Source organism: Bombus fervidus, chromosome 4, assembly GCF_041682495.2.
Source record: "Bombus fervidus isolate BK054 chromosome 4, iyBomFerv1, whole genome shotgun sequence".
In the NCBI taxonomy this organism is placed as follows: Eukaryota; Metazoa; Arthropoda; class Insecta; order Hymenoptera; family Apidae; genus Bombus; species Bombus fervidus.
The window spans coordinates 16,008,767-16,031,090 of record NC_091520.1 but is presented as its reverse complement, the minus strand read 5'-3'; the positions used below and the strand labels follow the sequence as shown (position 1 = coordinate 16,031,090).

The following is a 22,324-nucleotide window of genomic DNA, read 5'->3' as shown; positions in this document are numbered from 1 at the left end:
CACACATTTTCACATATTGGTGTACTTCTTTGTTCGCCTCCTCTTCTTTTTACATAATGTATGACTTTCGTGTACAAAACCACCAATTTTTAACACGTGAATGGACGTGTGAATAATTCATGACGAATGAATTTTGAAGCAACGTTAGAAACCTCTTTTATAGTTTTCCTCGTTTCGAAAATTTGTCATTTGACGTTCGTACGGTCCGCGACAAAGAACCGCGACGTCTTAGATTTAGTCCGACCAGCTCTTTAAATCAGTCAGCTGTCGCCACCTCTTTCAAAAGCGTGTATCTAAAACGTGTGGCAAAAACTAAGCGACGACGAGTATTATATTCGTCAGACACGTGGTATATGTGACTGTTAAAATAATAAAATTAATCTGCAACGAAGCGACCGTTTTGTTTCTTTAATTCTATTACAGCAATCTACCGCGACTAGTAAATTGCGATTTAAACAGCGAATTGTAACTACTTTTTACGCACGACGAGTACGCTAGTCGAAAACGGTTAACCGGTTAATCTTTGTCCGAACAAACGAAACTTCTCTTTAAAGATAATTCGCGACCGCTTCGTACGTAAATCGTACGCTTTTAAAAATCGAAGAGTTCGCGCCAACTGCACGGTAATTCGCTCTCAATTAGACGATTAACGGTCAAACGGGCTGGTTAAAGAGGCGGCGGCTTTGGTGGACTGGGGCGGTCGAACCGTGGGCCCATTCATTAAGCCTAATAATCGTGATTAACCATTATCTCGAAGGCAGCACGATCTCCTAGCAAGTCCTCGGCCTTTACTTTCTCTCCGGTCCCGTTCGGTTCGAACGACTGCCGATTTCTTTCGGTGCTTTCCACGTGAGAATAGATCGACGATAGCATCGCCGGCCCATAAATATCGTTGCGTTCCACCGCTGTTTACGCTGTTACGTCTACCAACGGCATTTTTCACCAGTCACCGGTTAACGATACTTGCCGGGAAACGCGCGTTCGGAATAATTAACGCGCGCTCGTGCGATATCTTACGCAGCGTTACGGGAACGCGATCGAAAGCGTTGCGGATCCTTGTTACGTATGGAAATTCTCGTGCGAGAAACGCGCAGATAATACAGCTGCTAGCGCAGAATTTGGAATTTTAAGTAATAAATTCAGGAGGAATAAACGCACGCTACGGAATTAATTACGACGAGGGTCTTAGAGTTACGGTACAACGAAGATACAGTGGCTAGGGAAAATATTGGCACACCGTTTGTCTTTATTGTAGCGCTTATACGCTGATCGATCCAGTCCAATCGTATCGGATTTCGCATCATTTTCTGGCGCTTTTGTACAACTACAAAATTTTGACGAAAATGAAACGCGAAATCCGATAGAAAGAAAAACGCTTCGTCGATGAATAGTATCACGTGCCGATACTTCTCGCAGCGGTTGTGCGTGCAACGGCTATTTTAAGATTAAGAATTTGAACAACGCAGAGGTAAAACATCTCGTACGTATATCGAAGCGAGGAAACAACAGTTGATCGCGAAACGACGATACTTTGCCGATCCGCGTCGACTAGACGCGACGAGTTTAACGCTCGTCGCGTGATACGCAAATCGAACGCGTTTGAATCAGACACAAGCGATCTAACGCCTGTTTTTTTCACAGAACGAAAAGAAATATACGATTAAAATAACGACACGATTATTCGCGGTTAATCCATGAAACCGCTAATGATATTGACACGTTCGACGTGTTACGCTATCGATATACACGTGCATGTGCAGTTTCAATTATCCATACATAATCATTTCGCATAGTTATTTTCGTTAAAAGTCTTTTTTTACACCAAGTGTTTTTTCCCTGTGATTTACGACCTTCGTTTTATTTCACACGGAAGTAACGTTTTTCCCTACGATTTCTTGCTCCGTCGAGGAAATTCCGTGCCGCCTATTATCATTACCAACGATTTCGCCGAGAATATGATACACATTTTGCGTCGTCGCCTCTGCCTCGTCGATCCACTCGTATCGCGTTGTTTTCCATCGTCTCCATCGCGAACGTGTTAAAGACTCCTCGCGTCAGATAGTTATTAAACACGATTAAAAAATGTTTAACGTAACCACTACCGTCTACCATCGATATAATACGATTATTATATGCACACGCGTCAACTTGAATCCTTTCGTCGTCCCGCTTACTGTACAACGATAGACTGTGAAGAAAGATCGAGGCCACAAAAAAAGAAAAAGGTCGTCTCGTCCGGGTTTCTATGATAAAACAAAAAGAAGTGGAAAAACGTAGAGATGATTTGCGAAATCGGTTTAACGAAGCTTTGCACGCCGGTAATGAGTTAATAAATGGAGCCGCGAAACGAGCGCGTAAAACGAATACACAATAGCGAACGCTAACGCTATGCTATGTAGGGTAACGATTGCTCGTTCGCTGAATTGTTCCCACAGTAATGCATTTTTCTTTGTCCGTGGTGGAGCGCCGCCGGTGCCGATCGATCGCGGGACGCCTGACGAAACTCGCCTCGTTTCGCCATTTCGTATTTACTCGCCTCTGGACAATCGGTCGGTACCTGGCGAAGAAACTGTGGCAATCCGTGCAAGCGATCCGCTTGTTCCGCGAAATAAACGTCCCCTTTTTTTGCCACCGCGAAACATCGCTGGATCTCGTCAATTACATTCAATAAAATCGAATCCTCCTCCGCGGGCAAATAACCGGAGTTGCTCAATTCGGCTAAATCGATTTAATCTCGATTAAGAGGAATAAAAGCAGCAAAGAAATAAATACACAGAAATAAATCTAGAGAGCCGAAGGGAACGTTCTAATGCTCGTGTAGATGTATAAATAGGACGAGAAAGATGGATTTCAGCGGTCGCTTTCAAAGCGAAGTATCTGTTTCCAGAGGAAAAAATTCATATTTTCCTGCAACCTGTGTATATACGTAGAAATAACTGAAACAAAATCTTTTCCCACAATCTACACCAATCATGAAAAACGTTTACGTGCCATCGCGTTTATCGCGGCATCCGTATGTTACGTTAATCGAGTCTCGTGTCATTTAACGATACAAATTCGTCCGACTGTGAGAAATTCGATGCTATGAAAACGAATAAACAGAGGCTGATTGGTAAAGCGTTTCTTTACGAAATAAGGGTGTGTGCAAGAAACGATGGATATAAAAACAAGACCTCGAATCGTTCTACGACTATCATTTTCTGTTAACCTTTTTTCATATCTCCGGTCGGTTGGCGTTACAGTTTGCGTGCCGTCCTGAAATCCATATACGGATCAGTCATGAAAGGGTTAATTCGAAACGCAATCAATGAAACGATCAATGCGGCTAGCGACAAGTTGCCTTTTGTAGTCTCGGCACCAATTATATTCCAGAGCAGATTTTTAGAGCGAGCCAATAAGTGAGATCCCTTTCAACCGCGAACGGGTACAATTATTAAATCAACCGTGTTATAGGGCAAAACGTGAGAGCGAGTGTGAAATGAAATAGAATGCGGTCTCAGTGTCAGGTACATATTTCATGTCTCGACCGGTGCTTTTAGTTCGTTTATTGCGTCCAGTTGGCAGGACTAGGTGGAAAGTATGTGAGACCTGACGATATTGCCCCTTGCCTTGTGAATCATAATGTTCGTTTTACCATAGCGTTATGTATGCACTGCGGACCGTAATTACTCGAGCGCTATTTTCAATAATTTAAGCCCAAGATATATATATATATATATATACACATATACATATATAATAATAGTAATGATAATACGCAACGTACGATGGAATTAGAATTAGTTTTTGACAAATAGCCATTTCTCTGCCGCTTTATTATTTGTAATAAAGTGCAAGATGTTGCGAAGTTGTTAAGTATAGGTGTATAGGAAAACGGTAGCGAGGTATAAATTGTAAGATGCAAGACGGAAGATATATGAAGAACAAGGCCGGTAAAACGTAACGACATAACCGATTACGAGATAAAGCGTGGTAAGAAACTAAGAAAATACTAAGATTATTTGCATCCACTGTCTCGTCGACTTAACTTGTACTTTCATAGGAATTATTCACATCACCGTCGAAACAAGTTACGTACGTATCTCGGCAGTTTCTTCGACAACCAAAAAAAAAAAAAAAGAAAAAGAAAAAACAAAAAAAAAAGAAAAAAAATAAATCCATCTGACAAAAATAGCTGACATTTACACCTATAATAGATTTCAAGGTACGATAATAAAGCTTTAATCGTACGAGTTCGCGCTGTGCTATTATCGAAAATTCCTCGGCGATACTAATTATAAGCATTAGCAAGTAAAATATGTTTTCCGATTCCAGTAGATTAAGACAGCGACTGGAAAGACACTACTCGGGATGTAAATATCACTGAGCATAGATTTCGCACCGAGATTTATAACCGCCTACGCTTCGAACGGGAACGCATAAACTTGGATTATGGAATGATAACAGTCATTTTTATCGACTCAAGTGTTTGTATGGTGAATTCCAAAACGGTACAAATCTATATATATATATATATATATCTATTAATATCTTCGAGAAATCAAATCTTTCTGTCTTTCTTGATTAATTAATCCGCGATGTATCGCCTATATTTTCAACGCTATTGGACCATCAGCTTTTCCTTCTTTCGTGAATAAAACCGTGCTTTTATTAGTCGATCTACTCGTACATCGACGCTTAACGATATCAAGCGAGAAATTTGGACAACTTTTCTTTCGATATTGAAATTATATCGGACAAACGCGTTGCAAAACTATTGCGGTAATCGAATTACGTTCGACATAAACCTAACTTGCTCCGTGTTATCAATATTAGATCGACATCGAGTTACAACGACGAAGGATACATGGTTGCAAGTTTAGGTTGCGCTATATTCGTTTGCCAACTGAATTACCTTTTACGTCGATCAAATAGTACACTTGTGTGTATAATTAATCGTAGAACGAGATTTTCGATGTATACAAATTGCTGATAATAAGCATGTCATGGATAAAGTGCGATGAGTATTTATAAGTTATTGTGAAAAACTAATTTTTTTACGTACATACTACGATTAATGTATCGCGACTGAAACATTAGGTCGTAATATCATCAATTTCTACAAGCAACGCTATTAAAACTATGTGGGTATACGATCGTGTACCGAGGTACATGCATCAAGTGGAAAATACGAGTCGTATAAGGTCGATACGATAAAGCGTTTAAAGGCTAAGTAGTCGGTCAGAAAATCATAGAACACGTCAAATCCATAAATACGCGATATGAACAGGCAGTCGTACAATGCACACGTCGTACACGCAACGCGGCAGTGGCTTGTCAGTGTTTAAACTTCATCCTTCCAATTGATTCTCTGCGTTAAACGAATCCGACAGCCGCTGTTGAAACGATCGGTCGGTAAAAGCGCCGCGTGCAAGCGAGACGGCTTCATACGTCCCGACTCTCGTTGTTATCTCTTCTATCGACCCCATCGAATACACCTGCGACGAAGAAAACGGAACACCGACGTACGAAGCGTGCTCGTCCTTCCGAGCTCTCGTCGATCGGTCGAAACTTCGTTATACATAAAGCGAAAAAGAAAAAAGAAATAAAGAAAGAAAGGTATAACTGGAGAATAACTTTGGCTTTTGTCTATATCCGGTGAAATTTGGACGCAAACAATTACTCTTAACCCCGGAATTAATATTTGTTGAAAGTTGAATCAGATCGAATTAGGCGGTATCGCTAAATCAATCGTAGTCACGCGAAACTTTTAATTAATGTATCTTACGAAACTTGGCTCTCGTACCTCGTGTGCATGTGAAAGAACGCCAAGGATCCAGCTAACCGAGCAACTAATCAGTCAGGATGAATTATAACAAATAAATAAATAGCGTCGATATAAGAATTATCAGTCTGCTATTATATCTTCGCGTCTGGATTCAACGCTAGGAATCCGGAATACGATCGAAGGCAGGCAATATAAAAAATGATATTTTCAGGAAACTTACCTCTGATACATGGTGTATTACGAGAACAATCAGCACCAGGAATCCAGGCGATCGAAGACAGAACGATCGATCCGTTAGGATCACGAGGTAACCAACCAGCCAGCCAGCCAAGCAGACAGGGTGGTAAAGAGCGTTAGAGAGTGAGTGGGAGGCGAAGAAAGGGAAAGAGAGCATCGACTTTATTGCAACCGAACGCGGCCTCGGTGTCAGGTACATACCAGTCAGGTATGCTTTTAGCCTATTTACCGTGGCCAACCGACAGAAACGAAACGAAACGAAACGAAACGAGCACGTACCACCGTCGACGATGGCGACGTCGTCGTCGCCGGCTGGCTCTCCCGTTGCTTGCCTGCTTGCGCAACCATCGCCAACGTGAGCAACAGAGACGAAAGCTATCCGTACGCCTACATCGCCCGAAGCTGTCATGAGCTGGCTTAGAGGCTGGCGCGGTTGCAAAGAGCCGTGGCTGGATATCGCGGTTGCCTCAACCGGCTCTCTTGACTCCATCGTCGTCGAGGGCTTGGCACACAGCCACCGAACTACCGGCTTCGTTCTTTAGTAGTTAAGGATCTCTTTTTCTTTCCTCGCGTCTCTCTTGTTCGTGCTTCCGCGAGAAATTCGTGATTTGTATTTAATATGACGCGATACGCGAACCGAGCCGTTGCCTCTTTGTTGGCCGGAGTCGCGCGTTGGATCGTGCTCGGATAGTTGTACGGATTAATTCCGCGAATGCACGACCTCGCCGTGCGTAGATTATCTTTCAGGGAATTGCGAGGCCGCTTTAATGGCACGCTTGTACGTTATAGATCAGTTAAATGGAGATTAATGGTTTACACGAGTTTCGATGTTACGTCGATGGGAGAAGGGTGCTACGAGGTTGCGATGTTCGTTGGTGGTCTGCATTTTGGTGGTGGATCGAGAAGAGAATCAAGGTGTCCTTTAGATTCAGGCTTACGCGTTGCCGCAACGTTAAGTGAAAATTAAGTGGGTCACTTTCATCCGACACGAAAGAATTTCGTAGCTTCGGATTGTGGCATTTGTTGTACAATTTTTTCACGCTGGATCGAACAAGGAGTCTCAAGGTACTTTTTTGCTTTTGGTTTTTAAATTGGAACCAAGTTAAGTGGGTCGAGTAGTCTCGTTGATTGTAAAAAGGAACTCTCTACTTTTAGTCGCTGAATTTACAGCAACGTGTCGTAACAGTGCTTCGAACGAAGATACTTTAGCTTTCATTTTCGAAATACCCTAAACACGTTTGATATTTCGTTTAACGTCACGAACCGCTCGGAAGCCATGCCAGTCAACTCCGTAAATAGAACGATATTTTATTTCGTCGACGTTCAAAAACAATTACCTTCTGTCGTCTTCGATATTCCTCTCCTCTCGCTTCTCTCGTAAATTAATTTGCTCCTTCAAATATTCTTTCTCTTTCGCTTTCGTCACGAAGCGGGTGATTCGTCTAAATCAGCTTCCACTTTTCCTCTCGTCGATGCTACGCGAATCTGTTTAATCGGCAAATAATTAGGGACCGATAGAAGAATTGGTTAGCGATTTCAAAATAGAAGTAACGCGTCTCGCGGACGTTAAAGGGATCCGTTAATATTTGATATCGTTAGAGTCGGCGGCGTGCTCGCAATCGGAGATCTTACATTTTTGCAGCAACAAGCCCGCGCGACGGATATAAATGGGCTGCAAGCACGAGGAGATAAATTCGTGTCAGGCAAGAAATTTCGCGTGCCGGCGATTGAGAAACCCCGAACGGGAACGAGCAACGATCGGCAATATCTGTATCGTTGAAAACCGATTCGCCTAACCGCGATTTCATAAAGCCTCGCATTTTCCCTGCTCACGACTAATCCTCGCGATTAATACTCGCGATTAATCCTCGCGATTAATCCTCCAGCTTCCCCTTTAATTCCCCTTTAATTCGCCGTCAATCCAATTACAGTGCCAATAGAATTTCAAAATCTTCCACATGACACGTACGACGACGCGAATATAAAACTCGTGTACGGTAAGCGTTCGAAATAAGAGGTGTCTTAAGACCTTTGAGCAGCAGCAACGGCAGCAGCGTATGCACACCATTATGGCCTGATCGTGCACGTAACCGTTTCCACATGGGTTTCCGTACGTCCGTGTAACAATCGTTAAGTTACGTGTGTATAAGTGGATAGAGACCCGGTTGCAAAGGATAGGCTGTCTCTCCGTGGCCGCTGACCGTTCCGCGAAACTAGCGCGGCGATTTAATCATTATCGGCAATCTAGCCGAGCGGGCAAAAAGAAAAATCTGGGTCAGACGCGAGCGCACGAGCACCGGCCACCGGGAACTCTCTTTCGATATTCGCGTGCCACGAAAGAAAGTCGTCGTGGACACTGGAAATACGGCCGGATCGAAAGGAAAATTTCATTTCGGCGCCGTTTTTCTGGAAAGACGCGCGCGGTACACCGTACACGAGTCGTTCGATAAATAACACCAAATATTTATAAAAGTCGCGAATCTCGAGACGACGTCGGCGGTAAAATCGAACGACTTGTTACAACGCATGCAAGAAGATACGCAACAAGGATCCGAGTCAACGCTTCGGTCAACCCAATTCCCAACAAAATACACCGTCGCCACTTTTTCCCCCGCTCTCTGTTGCAATTCGTCTCGTTTATCGAATCGAATCGGCGAAGACGAACGCAAAGATATTTCAATCGTTTTTACCATCTAAACGGCCGGACGTTTATTGCCTCTTAAACGCAGAAGAACGGCAGAGGTGGCATAATTAAAATCCGCGGCAGCACGAACAAAAAGCTTCGAGATTCTAATATGGCGAGCGTGCAGCAAAATCGGCTGGCCGCTCGTAAACCGTGTTTACTGAAACGCAGAAATACACACCGGTGAGCCGATTTTACGAGCGTTTTAATAATCATTTACCTCCGGCAGAGCGATGGTAATTAGTAGCGACGGTCTCGAGCACGTCGCACGCAGTTTCCAACAATCGCCCGCTAAGGTTCCACAGCCTTTCGCAAGTATCTCGAGAAAAGCAACAAGCCGACGTATCTTTAATCAGATTCGAACCTAAGTACTTTACGACCGCTTTACCTGTAATCGTTGCCAACAATCGCGAAACGAAATCTCTGGTAGCGCAGCTGATTCGGATTTACGAGTACGTATCGAGCTCGGTGCCATCGCTAGTAACTAGCATGAATCCTTTCGATGAGTAAGCCGTGGCTTTTTTCCGCAACCTATCGGCGGATTTTTCGCCGTGATTCCGCGTAAACGATTACCGTTTTAAATGCATTTCCTACACCAACGTTAGCATACATCCTTCTGCTCTCTGCCGTCCGATTTATCGCGACGTACTTGATAAATATTTATTAACCGTTTAAGCGGATCGAACTTTGCTGCAGGGAATTAGACGGAAAAGACAAAAACAGGTAATGAGTTAACGCGAGGAGGCGTTTCTAGTTTCTACCGTCTGCATGCGCATGGTATAGGTCGTGACAAGTTGCGTGCCATCGTGAGCAAACCGCTGTTTGAATTCACCATTTTGTCTTGCGAACGATTTCTTCCACGCAACTCGATCCTCAATATTTCATAATCGATATATTCAGACAAATGAGTAACTACTTTCAACGAGTGTTATACATACGTGTGTGTATGTACTGCCGCCTCGTGTCTCGTTCGGGCGTTGAAGTCTCCGAGACGATCGCGCTTACCAGGAGATTTCAATGGTAAATACTTCAACCTATACATTGTACGATGAAAGCAATTCGACGGTTAGTTGTTTCTTTTCGTCTTGATTATTATTTGGAAATCTTTCGACCATCGATAGGCGCGTATCTAATAAAAATTGATTATTACGATATTATATTTACAATTTTGACCAATATCGTTGGTAATGCTCGATGTTTTTCTAAGTTTAGGTCCTTCGTAATTAGCCGACGATTATCAAACCAAGACAAATATTCCGACGTTTAATCGTTGCTCTTCCACCTTACGAAAACTCGCGAAGAAATTCAAGTAGATCGGAAAAGTTACAAGATGTAAAAGCAAGTACGTTGACAGAGAAAATCGTAGAAAATATATTCAGCTATTTTTGCAATTTGGATCACGACTCGCGTATTATGCCTTGCATTTGTCACGCTCTTTCAGTTAACAGTCGACACGCATTTAGGTATGTACGTAGGTTTCCCGACTAGCCTACAACGGCGCAAGGTTGTCGAAACTTCGCTATGTATCTTTAATTGACTCGCGTGGGTTTAATCAAATAACGCCACAGGGTAAAACATCAGCCCACGCTTTCTTCTCTCATTACGTGGATTCACGTTTATACCTACTACGCGTGCGTGAACACGAGTGTTGCGTGCAATTGATTACCTCCACATTTTATTACATTTTTTTTTTTTTTTTTTTCTTATAACGGCCTATTTAACGATTACGTTCGCCGCGGCGAGATACGTGATGAAATTCAAGGCACGTTTCCGTGGAAGTCTGACGACCGAGAATTCCTACAGTCTGGACCAGAGGTATGGGTATTCGTTTTAAACTTGAGTTTATAATCTTCGGGCTAAAATTAGCTTTTCCGCAAATTACGGTAGTCGGATGTTCGTTTTCCAAATATTTGTCCAACGAAACGTAGAATTTTCTACGTAGAATTGCGCGTCGTAGAATTAACGACGAGAACGCGACGTATTTGAAGAAGAACATTTGCAACAACTTGCGGAAATTCAATTCCAAGTGGTAGATGATACGACGAGAGAAATATTTTACGAGCGAAGCAAGATATATTTTGTCAAGATTTATTGTGTCACAAAATTCCCCGCGAAAGTCAATAAGGAAGTGATTCGACCAATGATACGAGACTATTTTACGAAATAACAGTACAAACAAGCTATTTCGGGCGTCTTAAAGAGCAAGACAAATACCTTGAAGCACCATGAATCGCAGATTCTTCAATTCATCTTGGTAACCGTGCTCGGTATCTCCTAAAATCAGAACGAACATCATTTTTACGTTTTGAAATGATAACGCGATTTAAATCATGCGAGATTAAAACTAAATTCAAGTTACTGCCATATATGAAACTTTATTCTTTCGAATAATCCTAATAATCAAACATAATTTTAATTCTTACCGCGCGTTATATGAACACTTATGACGATCGTTTACAAGTTTTTCCTAGACTCAGTTTCTTTTAGAATCAGTTTTCTTTCGTTCGTAAATAGACCGCGGAGAACTTAAGTATGCAAAAATCTACGGAATAAACGTGATATCCAGAAATACGAAAAGACATTCACCTCGGAGCGCCGTTTAAAATATTCAACGAGTATAAGAATCATCTCCTCTTAATTGCGTTCGTAGGTACATGAATTTGTACGATTGGTACGATCATGCATGGACCATTCTTGAGTGTAAAGAAATCCGGAAACGAATGGTACGATTTTGCTGACTCTACGAAGCAGAACACGCGCACGTGAGAATCGTCAATTCCTTTATCGAGGCAAATGCGAATATTAATCACGGCAAATGTCATTCGTCGATTACGAAACGTCAGTTATTTTCCTTCCATATTTCGTCGGTAACGCGGCAAAAAAATGAATTTTCGATCGACAGATTTGTCTCCTAAGTGCACAACATCGAACGATCTTATCCGCGTCGTATATCGAGATAACGTTGTTAAAGAGGCAATGAAACGTGTCTGGTACCACTTAACGATGATCAACGAAGCCGGCCGTGTTGTATCGAGCTCGCGGCTATGAATTAGTGCGTCGAACGAAAGCTGTTGCGTAATTAACGGGGGTGGTGAATGAATTATGCCGTGTCTCGTACGCGGCAGAAGGCGGTCAACCAATAAATTGATTGCGTCAGGCTCGATAATCAAATTTGACAATCGTGACGGCAGGTTGATCGCCAGATTGCCTAACGTCGGCGTTGCTTTTAATTTCACGGGCTATTAGTTCCAGGCAAACATTATATATTAGCACCTATTGAGAAATATCACGTGTTTTTTAGGGAACGTGGAAGGAACAATGAGAAGCGTACTCGTACGGACAGATGATAAATTTAGGATGAGAAATATGGCAGACTGAAAATCATAGCGGTGTAAATCACGTTTTATGAATTTCAACTTAGTCACGTGTTTTAACGTTTAAACCTAACATCCATTTGATGCGATTTAGTTGATGATCGGTGGTATTCCAAATGGAATTAACATAACTTACTGTTATATGTACCGCGGGTCAACGTGCTAACGAGCCAACGCGTTAAAACGTCTTCACGTGGTCACGGAATCAGGCCGTTTAGGTCTCTGACGAAACGAAGACGTTTTTCTCTTTACGACTTTTTACCGGTGACCCAAGACGTTGGAAAACGATCTCCGTTCGGTTATATGCGATCCAAAGCAACCTGTATGTCGATTTTTATATACGTATATATTTATAATACACCGTATAATTGTTCTATTTTTACCACAGATATTCCGTCGATATCGATTTTTTATCACATACGAGATCTATGATATACAAGAAACGAACGTCAAGTTAAATTTCAATTTGATAGCTCGCCAAATCCAATTCTTTAACCTTCGTTTCTCAAATCCGAGGAACGTCGGGTTATCGTCTCGCCTAACTCGAAACTTGCACGGGAGACCGTAGCGCGGCAACTCGAAGCAACCATAGAAATCGTTGGGTTCGGTCATTCGCAAGAACGATCAGAAAGTCGGCGTTATATAATTAGGCTGAACAGTCGGGTCGTAATTGGTTGTAAAGTTGGCTGTGGACGCGGCAGGAAAAAAAGTCACGTTGCACGTTTCGTCCTTGCATCTCGTTACTCTGGAACTAGATCACCGATCATTGGACGAACGAAATCGACGAAGGAAAAGCGAGAATTGGAAGCGTCCGCGAGATAGACAAACACTGGCGACTAGCTCCAAAATAGGAGGTGGTAGCGAGCGAGAAAGTCGCATTCGCGGACTGTTCCGAGACTTCTTCTTCGATTTACGATTTCAACGTACCGCTCCCGGGATTCCTCGAAGCGAGACTTTCCCTTGCGCGCATCGAAAACCCGCCACTATGCAGTTAATGACCGACCGCAAAAAGCACCGGCTCGTAAGAGGGAAGTGGTCGATTTCTTGCGCTTGAACGCGCCAATCCAACGGAGGAATAGTGGCCGGTGTAACGATCAAGATACTATTAATACAAAGTACAAAATACCAAATATCATTCGTCTAAATAGGAAACTAAATAAATAGGTAAACTTTGTCTAAAATGACCGTCCTGTCGAACGATCGATTTCCTTCGTTTCAGCCATCTACGTCGCTTTTAATCGCATCGCGATCGATCGTCACAAACGAATCTACAAAATCGATACGTTACATTCGTTACCGATTCTCGCCGATTCGTTCTATCCGACGAAAACCGTGCGCGGATCTAAATTACGCTTCACCTTCGAGACCGTACTCCAGCAAGCGTCACATATAAATTATCGATGTGTTCCACTCGAGCGGAGAAATTCTGAGCGCGTTCGCGCGTCTCTGAATAATTTCCACGCGCCTAGGTAGAAATACCTGAATTTCTGTCTCGAGGGCAAGGAACGCTCTCGGGATCACGAACTCGAGTCCCACCACACGATCCTCGATTCTCTGATTAATTCGCCTTCCAATTCTTTTCCATCCGCGGACGCACGCCGTTCTTCTACCCGTCTTCTTCGTTCGCTCCAGCTCGCCTCGTGTCGGCTGTCTCTCCGTTATGATAACTCAATTAGTCGCTGCTATCTTAATCGATTACGCGCGCCCACCTTTGCGCGATAGATCGTTGATTAGACCGTCGGACAACTCCATCGACGAGCATAAAACGATGTCGATTGTTCGTTAAACAGCGGCTCGACGTGTCTCGATTTCGCTCGGCTGGGCAGGCGTTAACACTTTTTGCCATCGCTGTCGAAACACCGGGTCGTAGGGCAACGTATAAATAAAACGTGGCTCCGAGAGTCTCGTGTTTCTGCGGGTAGACGCTGGCCAGAGGCGATCGAGTCGACCTCTGCATCGTGAATTCTTGCGTTCTCGCGCCAACTGACGAATATTTCCTGCACGTACACAATGCCATGGAATATTACCGAGCTCAGCAGGAAATTTAAAGCAACGTGAATCGTAATTTTTATATCTGTGAGATTATCTTCGCCGCTCTGTCGACGATTGTGTACGGCGGCCATTTTACTCGCGACGATCCGCCGGAAGAAACTGAGCGAACCGCGAATACGCATATGTTAGGTCGGCAATTAAGCGATTGCGGATTTTGTCATCACCTAATGACAAAATCCGCGATAGCTCGGTTGCCGACCCAATAGCAGTCGTGCGAGCACCGCCATGCTTTCCGAAAATACAGGCTTTTTGAAATTTACGTTTGTACTCGAAATAGTGGAACATTTTGGTAAAAGGAGTATCTCGATGAAAAATTTGTCGCAACTGGACCGTAGATCGTGTATGCATTGTAACACGCAGATCGCACGCAAGATTCTACTTGCGACGAACACGAGTAAGGAAATGTTTAGTACATGGTATTCGTTTCAATTAAAGAAACTTGGTGGATATATCAGGCGTTCTCTTGATTCGTATTTCAGGCATATATTTTCTACGCCTTCGATTATACGAAATCACGTCATGTACTCGGTTTTGCGAACATCTCTTTCTTGAAACGAACACGTTCTCTCTCTTCAAGAGGTTACAGTTTATAGGAGACCTTTGCACAGCCTGGTTCGGCAAAGTTTTACGTTTCCCGAGTATACGATAAATCTGCATTCCCTCTGTCAACGTATTTTACATAATTATATAGAGATGCACGTGCAAACGGGCAGAAAGTATTTAAACGCCAGAATCTATAAGCTGTAACGAACAAGTGAATTATATCGCAGTCTAAGAAACGCTGTTACGACCACGATGAAAAGCAACCTGCTAGCTTTATCCATTCCATTAGTAAAATTTCCAGAAAATCGTGTCCGCCATCATCGTGGAACGCTCGTTGCGAGTATCGACTGCACGAAGGTCGCTGAATCATTCAGCCAATAAATTATCATCGCGGACTCGGTCGTTTACTTCGACTAAATACATTTTCAATATATAATCGCACGTTTGCCACGTTCGACTATACATCGATTTTTTGTCGCTTGAAATTGATGGATAAACGAGAGGAAAGCACCGACGTACGTGTTTTACACTTTGTAAATCCTTTGAATATAAATAGAGCGAGGATATTTATGTAAATTCATGCTTTGTTGCATTTCTTGCATTGCTTTGTTGTTTGAATCTTATCTTACTGACTAATCTAATTATTATAAAATTTTTGCAACTTGGAATTCGCAGTATTATAAATGTACTAAATTCGAATAGAAACCATCGATTATAAATTTGATTAAAAACCTGAAGCGAATCGCGACGGGAATTGTATTTGTTTGGCAACTTCGTAGGTGCGTTCGCTGGAAACCAAGTTATTTAAGGCGAAACGACGCGAATTGAACGAGCAACCTGAGCGATCTGAACGAAAGTTTAGAGAGAGAGACGTGGGTGTTGTTTAGATCGCTCGCTATTTAGGCGAAAAAGGTAGCTGTATACGCGATGAATTGCGCGCAATATGGCAGAGATACGAGAGCATGATGAACGCGCGTTGCCACATCCTGGATTTATTGGCTTGGCTGTCACGATGAAATAGCAGTAACGGCGAAAACCAATGGGTTCGTATAAATATTAATGCTTGAAAACAGTGTTTAATCATTGCTACGAGATGAGGAAACGTGTTAATAAATGACCGGGGGGCAAATAAAAGCTTAAGCTTTTGAGCGACTCCGTCGAGATCTTCTTCTCAGCTTGGATTACGCTTTTTCAACGCTGCGCGATAACGAATGACTGCGAATTAACAGTTGAAATGTTTCTCTTTGCCTTGGAAATGCTAGTTTTCCGTCCATTATGCAAGGGATGTTTTCCTTGTTAATTCCACCGAGCAGATGAAATAATTCTAACGTAGATTTCTCGCGTGTAGGTAACGCGCGTTTGTATTTTAATCTTCCGGTAACATTGTCGGATCGTTGATAACTTGTGAGAGATTGGATCGAGTTACTTCATCTCAGAGCACTAATTGACGTTTTATATTCCGCGTCTTACGCGAGCTACACCATACACGTTGAAATTAAATACGTTAAAATTGAGAAACTATGTTCCTCGAATCTAATTCAAACTACCGCTGTCGCGTACGACGCCACACGACAACACCGACTGAGTGAGACTTTCTTTTCTTTCTTCAAGGGATTCAAAGCGCGAGAGATACAGAGAGTGACAGTTTCGATCTATCCAGAAAAGAATAACAATTACGAGCACGTTATGTCGAATAAAAAGATACAGGTATTCGGTCTATATATGGTTAGAAATTGGCTAAAGTATCCGGATAGCCAAATGTGTTAGCGCAGTTGCCTGTGCAAGTCTAAGTGCAAGCAACGACGAAGACTTGGTTTCGTGAATAGGAGAACAGAATTGCGAAACGGCGACCGGAGGTTTCGCGTCGATGGAATTGCAGGCGAGTTCAGTCGTAATTTTCGAACGGTGAAACTGATTAAGCCGTTACTCGCGTGTTTTCGCGCGCGATGTGGCAACCAGCACCGCGACGACGACGTCATTAAGGCGCATCCACGGCCGTGTGCCATATCTCGGCCGCGTTCATTGAATGCGAGATTTTGCAGCGCTGGAAGATCCATCATCCATCACTGCGGGGGATAGAAATTATCCTTGGCGAGTCGACTCGCCGGTGTGGCAACTTTGCTCGTATTCGGACGACTTGGAATTTCCATTCGGATCGAGTGGTTTAAGAGAGGGTGGAAATTGATGGCGATTAACACGAACCAGCCTTAAGGGGCGACCAAACGTTCTTTCGCCTAACCAAATGCCATCGATACTGCGAAGAAAAACGTTTCGTCCGTATATTTTATCTGTAAGGTATTTCCCTTTGATTTATCGATGCAAATGGTTAATTGTTTTTGCGACGAAACGTAATTTATAAAACGATCGTACGATGCATTAGAAAAGGAAGATTTCTAAAAGTCGATTTTTTGGCATCATTACACGTTTCCGGTGTTGGTAGAGCAGCACTTAATCACACCGCCTGTTGTAGATATTTTTCAATAGCATGTTTCCGCTATTTAATGACTATAATTGATTTACCGACACGGTATTTCTGTACCAGCGCAGCATTACGCGTAGACGTTCTTCCACTCGAATTCCTTAATTATCTTACACTTGGTTTTTACAAATTAGACACGGGTCATACGAATAATTACGACGTTAGATTCGTGTACTAAATTGTTCGAACACGTCGCATTCTAATACACTGTTTCGCAATAAATTACTTATTTCACGATCGAGTAAAATGGGAAATTAGAGAAAAAAAAAAAAAAAAAAAGAACAGTTGATAAATTGAAATTCTTAGTTTTTACCGTAGCAATTAAAATCCAATTTACGGCTGAGCTGCGTCAAACACTCTGTAACATGTTGTACATAATACAGCAAATACGAACGAGTAAACCAACATATTTCTAATACAAACGCGTATTTTCTATACCGAGAGAATTCCATCGGTGTCGTTAGTTCCTCCTATCGTTACTTACTTTTCTAAACGTATTCCTAAATTTTCGTATTTTGATAACCAGTTTATCTTGTTACAACTAAAGATTTCAAGCCAGAGATTTCCAACGTTTACGCGCCTTCGATCCCCTCGCCAAGAAAATTCTCAAAAACTTTAGCTTAAAAATCTCCCATTTCCAAAGTCCATTTCAATGTTATATTCGAAGCCCGTACCATACGCTTTCAAACACACACACACACACACAGACAGATAGACGTCTAAACGTTTCCTAATTACACGATACAATTGACATTTCCATAAGTTGAATTCGATCAACTCGTTTTCTCATATTCCAATCGAATCGAAACGAATCCAATTGGAAGTAGATAGTCGAGTGAATGCATCCAGTTTAAAGTAAATAGAAGCAAGAAGAGGAATGGGGTAAGAGCCGAAAAATTGTGCGATTGCTCACTCGGAGCGACAATACGATTACGGTAATCAGACCTCGTTCCATTGAATCTGTCTGCGATTCTCGACGGACCCAACCTCCGTGTAGAAGAAAATAACACGGCTAATACACGCAGCCACGAGGCGATTACAACGGCCATTACCGCACGACAATCGGTGGGGAGTGATTTCTCGGTGACGCAAAGGATCGCTATTGTTGTAACAGCGTCGTAAACCAGGCAGCTGCTGGCTAGTCTCTCGGTAGTCTCGGTAGCACTTTGACATTTCAGTTTCTCAGATTTATTTCCAGCATTCGAGCGTGATGCACCGGATGCACGCTAGGAAACCAACGACTGGCTGGTCGTTACAACCCACCGAGCCGCCGTGTCGTTCTTCGTTTCTGCCACCAACGAATAATTCTTTGGCTAAACGCGATGATCGATCGTCTTAGTTCTCTCGTTTACGTTACGAACGTCGTTCCATCGCGTATTGAATTACACTGCGAGTATCAGGTAAATTTTCAAATTCAGACGTTTACGTAGATTTGCTCGTCGCGCGGTGCGACGTTCGACGCGAGGATTTGGGAAAAAACAAAGGAAAATTCGCTAGGTTCGTAAATCAGATTCGCGGGCAACGTTCTAGTGTTTCAAAGTTCGGCGTTTGAACGAGAATTCGGGACAATTCTCATCGAAAAGTGTATATAACGTGCAGGTTTTCTAAAACTCCATATCAGCGGGTATCTCCCTCTTCAAACATCTTCCTTTCCCAAGTATCACGAGGAAGTCATTCGCCTTTGCTTCGTCAGATAGGGCCGTCATTTGGTAGAGAACAGAGCTTTCCTCTAACTGGTAAAATATTCTCGGAATAAGCGCGGAATGAAAACTCTTCGACGAAATCGCGATTACGAATAGATTTCACTAAAAAAAAAAAAAAGAAGAAAAATGCGCTAGAAGCAGAAAAAGAATCATATAGCAGCGTAATATCTTCTAATAATATCTTCTTGGAACAGAACGATCGAAATTACAAGACCGTTCGAACGATTCTTTTCAAATTGCTCTTCCTTGCAAAGGAAGGAAGAAATTTCTAAATAGAAAACTACGATTGCAAGTATCTTCGCTCAAATTGCTCGCATCTGAGGCGCGACAAAAACTATTTGTCAGTGAGAATTGGCGAACAAAACGGATCAACAAACGAGCGAGCTAATTTTCTCGTACAAACGATCTTTACTACACCTCTTTCGATTTTCCTGCTAATTATCGTTCACGTTTGCGTTACTCGCTTACTCGGACCGATGATATCATCGAACGATAAGAAGCACATCGATCGTTTCGATGTTTGTGTTTAGCGAGGGAAAATTAGAATACGGACGAGCGCAGGATAATGTATCCTTGGCGAGCAGAGGGACTAACGGGCTCTGCACAGACCACGACTCCGTGATTCGAGAAAAACGGACTGTAATCGGTGTCGGTGAAACGAGGGGAAATGACAAAAGAGATTTCGTTCGGAGAAAGTCTGCTACGTTGGCTTCTACACGATGAGAGATTTTGATTGTCGCCTGTGCCAAGTAGATTGAAAATTACGTAGAAAGGTATTGTACAAGTATAATATTTCATGTTTTCCAGATTTAATAATATACACGCGGCGCAACTAGTTGCGAGTATCGGTTCGAGAGCCGCTAAGGACGAACAAGTACGCGGACGATACCAAAAAAGTGGAGAAAAAGAGTGGAATGAAACGCGAAGAAATGAAAGGCACAAGGTAGTAAAGTTACATTAGTTGCGCTAATGAGAAGCAGCGGTCTATAACCTTTGGTTATTAGCTTTCAAACTAGAAATTCGTCAAAGGAAAAAATTGATAGAATTAGTAACATCGTATCCATGCGTGCGGTCTTAAAACGGAAGCACGTTTAACAGAACGACCGGGTACATTACGATCTCACAGGCTAATAATATACGGATTAGCGATCTGAGAATCGATAATTTTCAATAAATAACGTGTATCGCCTACATTCCTCGCAAGCTTAAAAGATTATAAGTCTCGTATCGAGCGAGCCACGAGAGAGCTAAGATTAAAATCGCCATGAAACCGACCAACGTCTCGAGCTTGAAATCTAGAATTTATCTTGCAAGACGTTTCATGAAATTTATCTCGCGTATCCCCGTGAAACACGCTCTTTCTCTTCGACGAATCAAGCAGCGTGTCCTATTTCGTCCTCGCGCGTAACGCGTCCCCATATACGACCCATGCACAAAACAAATTCCTCGATTTCATACCGAAACGCGTCACCCTGTATATAGACAGGTCGCGTTCGCTATGCACCAACGATCGCAGCAGCGATGCTAGAGCCGGCATAGCCGAGGGCAGATTTGCAACCGACCCAGAGAAATTTCTGTACTGGCTCTCTGTTCTTTCCACGATCGCATTGGCGTCGCGATCCTGGCTCCGGACGGTGAAACAGCCATTGATCTCCGAGAAACGCGAATAATTTAATCAATTTAATCGGTTGATTAAAAAAAAAAGTTCATTTTTCGAACGGTGGAAAACGAAGATCGACTGGACGATCGCGTTAAACGATCGGTTGAGAAGAAACGCGCGATTACGTAACGAAGATTGCTTTGGCGCATGTTTGAAGAAAAAGTGGAAAATTCGTGGGAAAGCGAGATAGCCGATAAATTGGCAAGTTTACGAGAAATAGTTTCTCGACGCTTGGATTACCACTTTTTTTTTTTTTTTTTTTTTTTTTAATATTCGTTAATCGCTGTCGATACTCGACGGCTACGTACGTAATCTCCGCGGTGACGATCCGTTTAAATTTCCTTCGCAAGCGTCCTAAATCGCAGAGTGTCCTGAATATTTGTTAGAATTGCAAAATAATGATGGAAAAGACACGTCGTCCTTCGCGGCAGAGGAAAGGCAGACGAAACAGGAGAAACGTCTGGATCGAGCGAGTGCAAGTTGTTAATGCGACGCGATCGTTCGTCGCGTAAAAACTTTCCACGCGGCTTCTGCACACCGAGGTGCAATGGTACAAGAGTCTATGCGCGAGCCTGCGGCGCTGCAGCGGCCAAGTACCGGACTGGACTGGACCAGTCTCGACTGTTATAGCAATGGAAGACGAACAGGCGACTGGATACACTGACCCAGTGTTTCGAGCAACGCGAGGAGAAGTCGAGTGCATGCACGAACACGATGCTTCCACGCACTCCATCGCATCTGTAGATCTAAGTTTATTTCCAACGACTGACCCGACTACCGCTACGTTTTAAGATCGACGACGAAGCGAAAGAGTTAACCTGAGTTAACCCGATAACGAAAGAAACAACACGATACGAAGAAAGCGTGCCCTTTTAACGTTTGGGTTCGCGTTAGTTGTTTCAAAGGATGTTAAAAAATTTTTTAAGGAGGAAACACGTTGATCCGGGGTCGAGATTCCACCGGTCGGCCGATACGGAACTCGTACACAAAGGACCATCGGTTTGATTGCGTAACAGAAAACGGCCCACGCGCGGCTAAACCTATAAACGGCGCTCGGAGAAACTCATTATCATCGCGTTATTTATTTTCAATTGATGCTCGGTTGCCGGTGCCCGCGGGTCCGTTATCTTTACGATCGTAAATGCATAGAGAATCGAGGGTGTAGGGGTTGCAAAAGTTGGATAAATTATCGTAGCAATAATTTCAATTGTTCGAAGACTGCGGAGTTATGCGTGGCACGGATTGGAATAAGTGGATAAATTATCGTAGCGATAACTTGGCTCGTTTCATCTCAAGTAATTACGCGTAGGAAACGTTGGTAAACCAAGTTAGTCGAGTAAAAAGGGGGAAATAAAGACGAGATAATTTAATTCGGTGTTCGAGAGGTCTAAGAGGAATGAGAGAACAGACTGGTTTATAATAAAAATAGAATAAATAAGCGACGGTAAATCAAAGTAATTCGAATAACATTCGCGTAGAGGAAAGATTTATCGAGGATGAGTTTAAAACGCGAAGATTTGCATACTTTTGCGCGATCTGTTAAAATAATTTTTTCTCCGAGCGAGTGTTCTGCGACCAACAATGACTTATAAGAACCGAATGAATTATTGTGCGTGTGATTGCAACGAAATATTATCCCAGTTGATGATTTATAAATATCATACGAACATCAAGTGAATACAAGCGATGAATATGAATGAGAACTATAGAGATTCGCCGAGATTTATATTCGTTTTTTTTTTTTTTAATCATTTTACAACATTAACTAAAATCTGCCGATAAATGGAATTTACGTAACTGAAGTTCCGTCGCATATATCAAGCGAC

The 22,324-nt window shown here is 42.7% G+C and overlaps 1 protein-coding gene and 1 long non-coding RNA gene across 4 annotated transcripts in view; one reads left to right on the top strand and one right to left on the bottom strand.

Annotated features, from left to right (window-relative positions):
• LOC139986523 (uncharacterized) overlaps positions 1 to 22,324 on the top strand; it is a 107,532-nt gene that overhangs the window by 15,821 nt on the left and 69,387 nt on the right. Inside the window, exon 2 of one of the 2 annotated variants that reach the window (XR_011799663.1) lies at positions 5,979 to 6,197. This is a non-coding gene — a long non-coding RNA (uncharacterized lncRNA). Of the gene's footprint in view, positions 1 to 5,978; positions 6,213 to 22,324 lie in introns of both variants that reach the window. The other variant, XR_011799662.1, reaches the window with a different exon arrangement.
• LOC139986507 (uncharacterized) overlaps positions 1 to 22,324 on the bottom strand; it is a 131,566-nt gene that overhangs the window by 77,668 nt on the left and 31,574 nt on the right. The window contains exon 2 of one of the 2 annotated variants that reach the window (XM_072001893.1): positions 10,902 to 10,961. The exons of the other annotated variant lie outside the window; for it this stretch is intronic. The gene's annotated coding sequence lies outside the window, so the exon portion shown is untranslated. The remainder of the gene's footprint in view (positions 1 to 10,901; positions 10,962 to 22,324) is intronic. 2 annotated transcript variants of the gene reach the window in all.